Source organism: Pteropus vampyrus, unplaced genomic scaffold, assembly GCF_000151845.1.
Source record: "Pteropus vampyrus isolate Shadow unplaced genomic scaffold, Pvam_2.0 Scaffold57, whole genome shotgun sequence".
In the NCBI taxonomy this organism is placed as follows: Eukaryota; Metazoa; Chordata; class Mammalia; order Chiroptera; family Pteropodidae; genus Pteropus; species Pteropus vampyrus.
The window spans coordinates 7,612,517-7,619,298 of NW_011888838.1; the positions used below are offsets into that span (position 1 = coordinate 7,612,517).

At 31.9% G+C, this 6,782-nt stretch overlaps 1 pseudogene; it reads right to left on the minus strand.

The window, feature by feature from the left end:
- Positions 1–247: 247 nt before the first annotated feature.
- On the minus strand, positions 248–366 carry LOC111740069 (annotated as a pseudogene).
- Positions 367–6,782: the final 6,416 nt, after the last annotated feature.

The following is a 6,782-nucleotide window of genomic DNA, read 5'->3' on the forward strand; positions in this document are numbered from 1 at the left end:
TATCTATCTAAAAATATTGGGAAACACACAAAATGGTCACTCCAGTTTGTTTTATATCTAACAGTTTACAATTTTAAGTGAAATTAATATCGTTCGATTATCAAACTATATTCTTTTAAGTCACAACAGTAGAAACAAAAAAGAAATAAGCACTTTTTTTTTTTTTTTTAAGGCAAGGCAACCTTTGGTTGACCTCACAGATTGCAAAGACCTTGTCAGCTTTCAATCCCTTATTTTTTATTTTTTATGCCTACAGCACCTGGTCTTCCTATCTGGTCTCCCATAGAAGTACTAACCAGGCCCAACCCTGCTTAGCTTCCGAGATCAGACAGGATCAAGCTTGTTCAGGGTAGCATGGCCGTAGACTCCTGAAATGAGCACTTTTATGGAACATTCTTTTATTGCTAAAAAACCCCATTAGGATACTACTAAGTAAAATGCTGTTTCACATTTATAAAAACTCAAAGTACATATTTATAAAAGCTTCTCATATATAAAAACTCAAAAGAAATACAAATACTATTCTGTACCTGTGACAGTTTACCTGTGCAATAAATGATCTAATTACATGGATTTTGATTGTTGTATTTTGTTTGCTGTATACCTAGAAATGAAGCGATGTTCTTTTCCCACAAACTGTATCTTATAAACAATCTTAGTTTATATTATAATTATCAAATTTAATTACTTAAAATGACATGGGGCAATATGAAAATTAATATTTATTGATCACTTATAGGCACTATAATTTCCATATCATATATTTTCACTTCAATTTAATAGTAATAATAGCTTTGAAATTCATATTATCATTAGAAATTTTCAGAGTTTATGTAACTTGCTCAACTACAAAAAAACTGTAAATGGTAAAATCAGGTTTCAGATCCTAGGAAGTAACACACCTACCTATGAAACCATTTAGCTTTATTGCTGGAAAGACCACTGTTAGAAATATCTAGGACTTACCATCTATGTAGCTGTGGGCAAATAAACATATTTTTGAGCACAGAATTCTTCGGCTTAGCAGATAGTATCCAATTCATAGAATCTTTGTCATAGCGTGATCGTCAGTTTTATAATCTCATAAATGAAATGATTTAATGTGTATAAAGATGCAGCTGCTGTATGGCATATAAAAATTGCTTGATATAATGCTTAATGTTAGTAAATTATTAAGTATTACTAAAATTACTAAAATTGTGATAGTAAAAAACCATTTATATTATCATAATTTCAAAGTTCATGCTTTTTAAAAATTTAAACACTGCTTCAAATTAAAAGAAAAATGCATTCTCTTTTACCTACAAAACTATTTTCCATCCTTCACTCAGTCCCACACAAAAAGAGAAAATGGGTCTAAATTTTTATATTTATTCTTTGCCTTATAATCAGTCTTGAGCAAGTCATCAACCCCATAAGTACTTGGCAAGTTTATTCTTTAAGACGAGAAAATTATATTTTCCATCTCATACAGAAATTCTAAAGTTAAATAATACCCTATTCTCTGATATCCTCAGATAATTCATTTACATAGTCAGCACATATTAGATGCCATTTGCTATTAGGTACTCTTTTATTGTCAGAGTATTTTAACATGAGAATTTGTTAGTGAAAAATTAATTATACTCTTCTTCATTTGAGATCCCTTGGGCCTAATAGAATCCAGAAAACAGCGTTCCAGTACCATATCAATGGAAGATGTTAGTGAGCTCATCATCTCTGCTCCTGAGAGCATAAACAACTCTGCCTTACAATGAGCTTTGCTTGTTTGTCAGCTTAATGAAATATATATTAGAAATGAAATAACAAACTTGTATTTTCATTAAAAACATAGTGCCTGTGTGTTTGTACATGTCATTATTTTTTTAACTTTATTTTCTTTGTTTCTTTCTTTAATGATTTGTTTTCTTGTCACCATGGTGTTATATAATTTTACCTGAAATTTTAAGTAGGAGATTGAGTAACAGATAATATCCTGTGGAGATGGCTGTAAGACAGGTTGAGTGAAAGTTTCCTGTTTTATAAAACCAAAGTAGGCAAGAGTAAACAGGTCGAGAAATAAAATTTATAGAGCATCTACTATGGATTGAGCTAAGTTTTTAAAAAGATCTTTCAAGTGTGATTTTAAATAATTTATGTATTTTTTTTTGCCATAATATCCTCATCTGTAAAATGGGGATTTTATGTTTCATGGCATTTTATGAGAATAAAATTAATACAGTATCTAGAGCAATGCTTGATTCAGAGTAAAGATAAATCAAATAGTAAAAAACAAAAATAACTATAATAATAATTTGGCCTTATAACAATTTTTGAGATAGATATTATTTATCCTTATTTTACAGAAAAAAGAAACTGAGGCTTGTTTATATATGTATATATATACATACACATTTACATATATAAGTATATCTAGTTTTGATTTTTAAAACAAAATAAGAGTACTTTTATTAACAGAGATATTTCATTATTCTCTTTTAAAATGTTTCCTTCTCCCTTGCCCATCTATGACATCTATGAATACAGTAACTTTCATAGCTTGAGTTTCTTTTGAGAATAGGCTACAAAATGAACTGTCTTTAAGAAATAGTGGTATTTATATAGGCTAAAAGCACTGAAAATTTCTGCTAACTTGAGGAGACTAGAGTTAGGGTTAGTTTTAAATCCACATTTCTAAGGGCAAAGTGACCCATGGTGGGCTGAATAAGACCTAAAGAAAATTAGCTGGGCAATGTCAGATCCCTTTGTCTCCAAATCTTTTCTCTAACAGTGAATTTCTCTTCTCTATGAAATAAAATGTTATCGTCACTCTTCTGCCTCTTTAAAAATCTATTCTCAAGATGTAGTGAGGAGAAATAGGATGAGATGTATACATTGTGAAGCTTGATAAAGCTGCTCTCCAGTTCTTTATAGAAGTAGATAACTGCCTGCTTCAACCCACTGGTGTATCTCAGACAGTAATATTTGAGATTCTGCCTGGCCACAGGTCGGTGAAAGTATTCTGTAAATTTATAAAGACTTCTGAAAGCTACTTCCTGTCAACTTTTGAAATCAGTTTCAAAGACTCTTTCACGGTTTTTGTATCAAGTTTCAGAACACAAGAGGAAGTTGCTCTTAGATACAATGAACAAAGCTATAAATTTACTAACATTCCAGAGAGAACAAAGAATCGATTGATGTTGAAAACCACCCTCTAAATAATGTGGGCCATCATGAAATACTAAATGAATCATGTGACCAAAAATGAACTTTTTTTAATTACATAAAAACTTGTTTTAGTATATCTGAAAATTTAGCTATATAAACAGTATAAGGCTTCAACTATATTATCCTCATTTAAATTGAGGATGTAGTAATTTTAAAGTCTAATATTACTATATACATGTTGATAGCTAACAAATCTACATACTATTAAAAATAATAAGATTCCACCAAAAACTCCTAGAACTGATCATTGAATTCAATAAAGTAGCAGGATACAAAATTAATATTCAGAAACTGGTTGCATATTTATATATCGATAACAATCTATCAGAAAGAGAAATTAAGAAAACAATTCCATTTTCAATTGCATCAAAAGGAATAAAATACCTAGGAATGAATTTAACCAAGAGGGTAAAAGACTTGTACTTGGAAAATTGTGATATTGAAGAAGGAAAATGAAGAGGATACAAATAAATAGAAGTATATATGGTGCTCATGGATAGAAAGAATTAACATCTTTAAAATGTCTATACTAAACACACAATGTGATACATATATTACTTACTATTGAATTGTACACTTGAAACTTATTGGATTTTATTAATCAATGTCACCATAATAAATAAAATAATGATTATTATTAAAAAATAAAATAAAATAAAGTACTGTTGAAAGTTTTAAAAAAAAGTCTATACTACCTAAAACAATCTATATTACCTATGGATTCAATGCAAACTTTATCAAAATACCAATGGCATTTACCACAGAACTAAAACAAATAATCCTAAAATTATATGGAACTACAAAAGACCCCAAATAGTTAATGCAATCTTGAGAAAGAAGAGCAAAGTCAGAGTTATCATGCTACCTGGTTGAACTATACTACAGTATAGTTCAACCAGGTAGCATTTTGTTATGGTAATCAAAACAGCATGGTACTGGCATAAACAGACACATAGATCAATGGAACAGAATAGAGAGACCAGAAATAAATCCATACCTATATGGTCAATTAATCTATGACAATGCTAATTTGAAAAGCTATACGTACCCCTATATTCATTGCTACATTTACAATTGCCAAGATATGTAAGTGATCTAAGTGTCCATCAGTAGACAAATGGATAAAGAAGATGTGGTATATATATGCAGTGGAATACTACTTGGCAATAAAAAATGAAATTTTACCTTTTGTGACAACATGGATGGACCTAGAGGGTATTATACTAAGTGAAGTAACTCATACAGAGAAAGACAAATACCATATAATCTCCCTTATGTGTGGAATCTAAAGAACAAAATAAATGAACAAACAAAACAGAAACAAACTTGTAGATACAGAGGACAAACAGGTGATCGTCAGATAGGGGGTGGGGGTTTAAATTGAGGGTGAAAAGAGTGAAGGGATTAAGAAATACAAATTGGTAGTCACAAAATAGTCACGGGGACATAAAATACAGCATAAATAATATAGTTGATAATATTATATAATAATAACTATGTATGGTGTCAGGTGGGTACTAGACTTAGCGGGGAGATCACTTTGTAAATTATGTAAATGTCTATCCACTATGCTGTACACCTGAAACTAATATAATATTGAATGTCAGCTATAATTGAAAATTAACAAAAATAAATAATATAACTTTGGAACTTTTTCAGAACACTGGCTTATAAATTTCAAATCTATAACTTTTCATGTATCTGAGGAAACTAAAAACTAAAAACTAAACTGAAACTAAAAAAATAATAATTGTGAAGCATTTATCCATTGGAAAAAAAACTTGTAATGACTGGTAACAAGTATTAGCCTAAATACTCGCTTACACAAGAGAATTGTTTTAATTTAAAATATTTGGATTTAAAATATATTAAGCCTTTTTCATTAGTTGTTAAAATATAATTTTAATATTTTCATTACTATGATAGACAATTAATGATATCACATGACTTTTCATTTATGAGGTTTTTTTTTTTTTTTTTTTACTGATGTGGGGTCCTTAAAATATTGCTTTTGATACAGGCCATTATTTACAAAATGTGCTCACAGGACTTTTAATTGTGCTTTTCAAAGTATTTTTTGATACTACTAAGTTTTGCTGAGGTTTTTATTTTCTTTCTCTGGGAAAAAGTCCCTCCCCCTCTAATTTAGATAATTACCCTAAAACTTGTAACTCAGGTCCTCTGATTATTGATTAAGTAACTCAGGTCCTCTGGTTACTGATGAAGGATCACTGAAGCTTAACCTGTGGTTCACTGTAAAGAGAAATTACCTTACCTTAGGCCAGGCAGGGCCATTGTAGTAATGGAGAGGAGGGGACCCTTAACCCAGAGCTTGCTTTCTTTAAGTAATGTATTAACCAAGTCTGTCTTTCTTTATTAAGCTTATTCTGTCATTTAATAAGAAAATTAATAATAATAATGTTAATAGATATGTGAATTAAATAACAAGTTTGCATTTTTCTTTCTTCCTTGTCTAGGGACTGGGCAGCATTTTGGCAGGATACATCCTCTGGCAGGAGAACTCAAGATCCCTTCTGACTGAGACAGAGAGGGAAAGAGCTCCATGAAACCAAAATAGGCAGGAACTACAACCCTCCTCAGCAGGAAGCAGATACAGAAGAGGAGACTTCCAGTCCCTCAACATTCACACTGTTAAGTAATTAGTCAGGCACAAGCTACAGGAGTGAAGGCCCAGCTCTATATCCATAGAAACTTCCCTTGAAGACTTTCTTTAAGGACCTCCCAGAAATACCTCCCTTTTAAGGTTATAAATTATCCCAAATCCAGAACACAAAGGCCATAACAGCTGCTGGCGAAACCAGGTACAAACGCCTGTGCAGAAGATACTATCCTAATTTGCCCACAATCTAATGCTCATTATACTACCATTATAATACTATGTTTATGCCTGGAAGTTCACAAATCTAATTATAACAGATTGAATTCTGGGTAAGCACATGAGCAGTAGGAAAAAGTTATATAGCAGTTAACTGTCAGTCAAAGTGACCTCACATATGGATCATCTTGGACTTCCAATCATGGCCCAAATATAAACAGACTTTCCCACTTCTTTATTGTTACAGTGCTCCTTGCTAAAAAACCACTCCTCCTTTTAGGATATATTGTCTTATCTCTTCACCTCCCAAATTCCACAGGGCTGCAGCCTCCTTCTAAAATGTACCTTCACCAAATCTTACTTTTTCTAAACCTCGCCAATCTGTAATTCTTTGCTGCATCAACAGAGAAGAACCGAGGGACAACACACTATGCCACTGTCCATTGTCTTCCTCTTCCTTCTCCAACTCCAGATTTCACCTCACCCCAGTGGAGACAATATTAATAAGAAGAGGTTCATAGCTCTTAGAAAGAAGTTAGGCAGGAAAGATATAGAGGGTTTTGGATCTGCCTGCAAAACGTTGAGGCCATCCTGTTCTAGAAAAGGCCTACCCCAGTCTGCCCAAAATTAAGTAATCCAAAAGGCATTTTTAGGCTAAAAGATAACTTCCACAAAGAAACAGGAAGGCAGAGAATCAGGTACCAGTTTAAGCCGGTCACTCACACCTGAGCAACTGAGA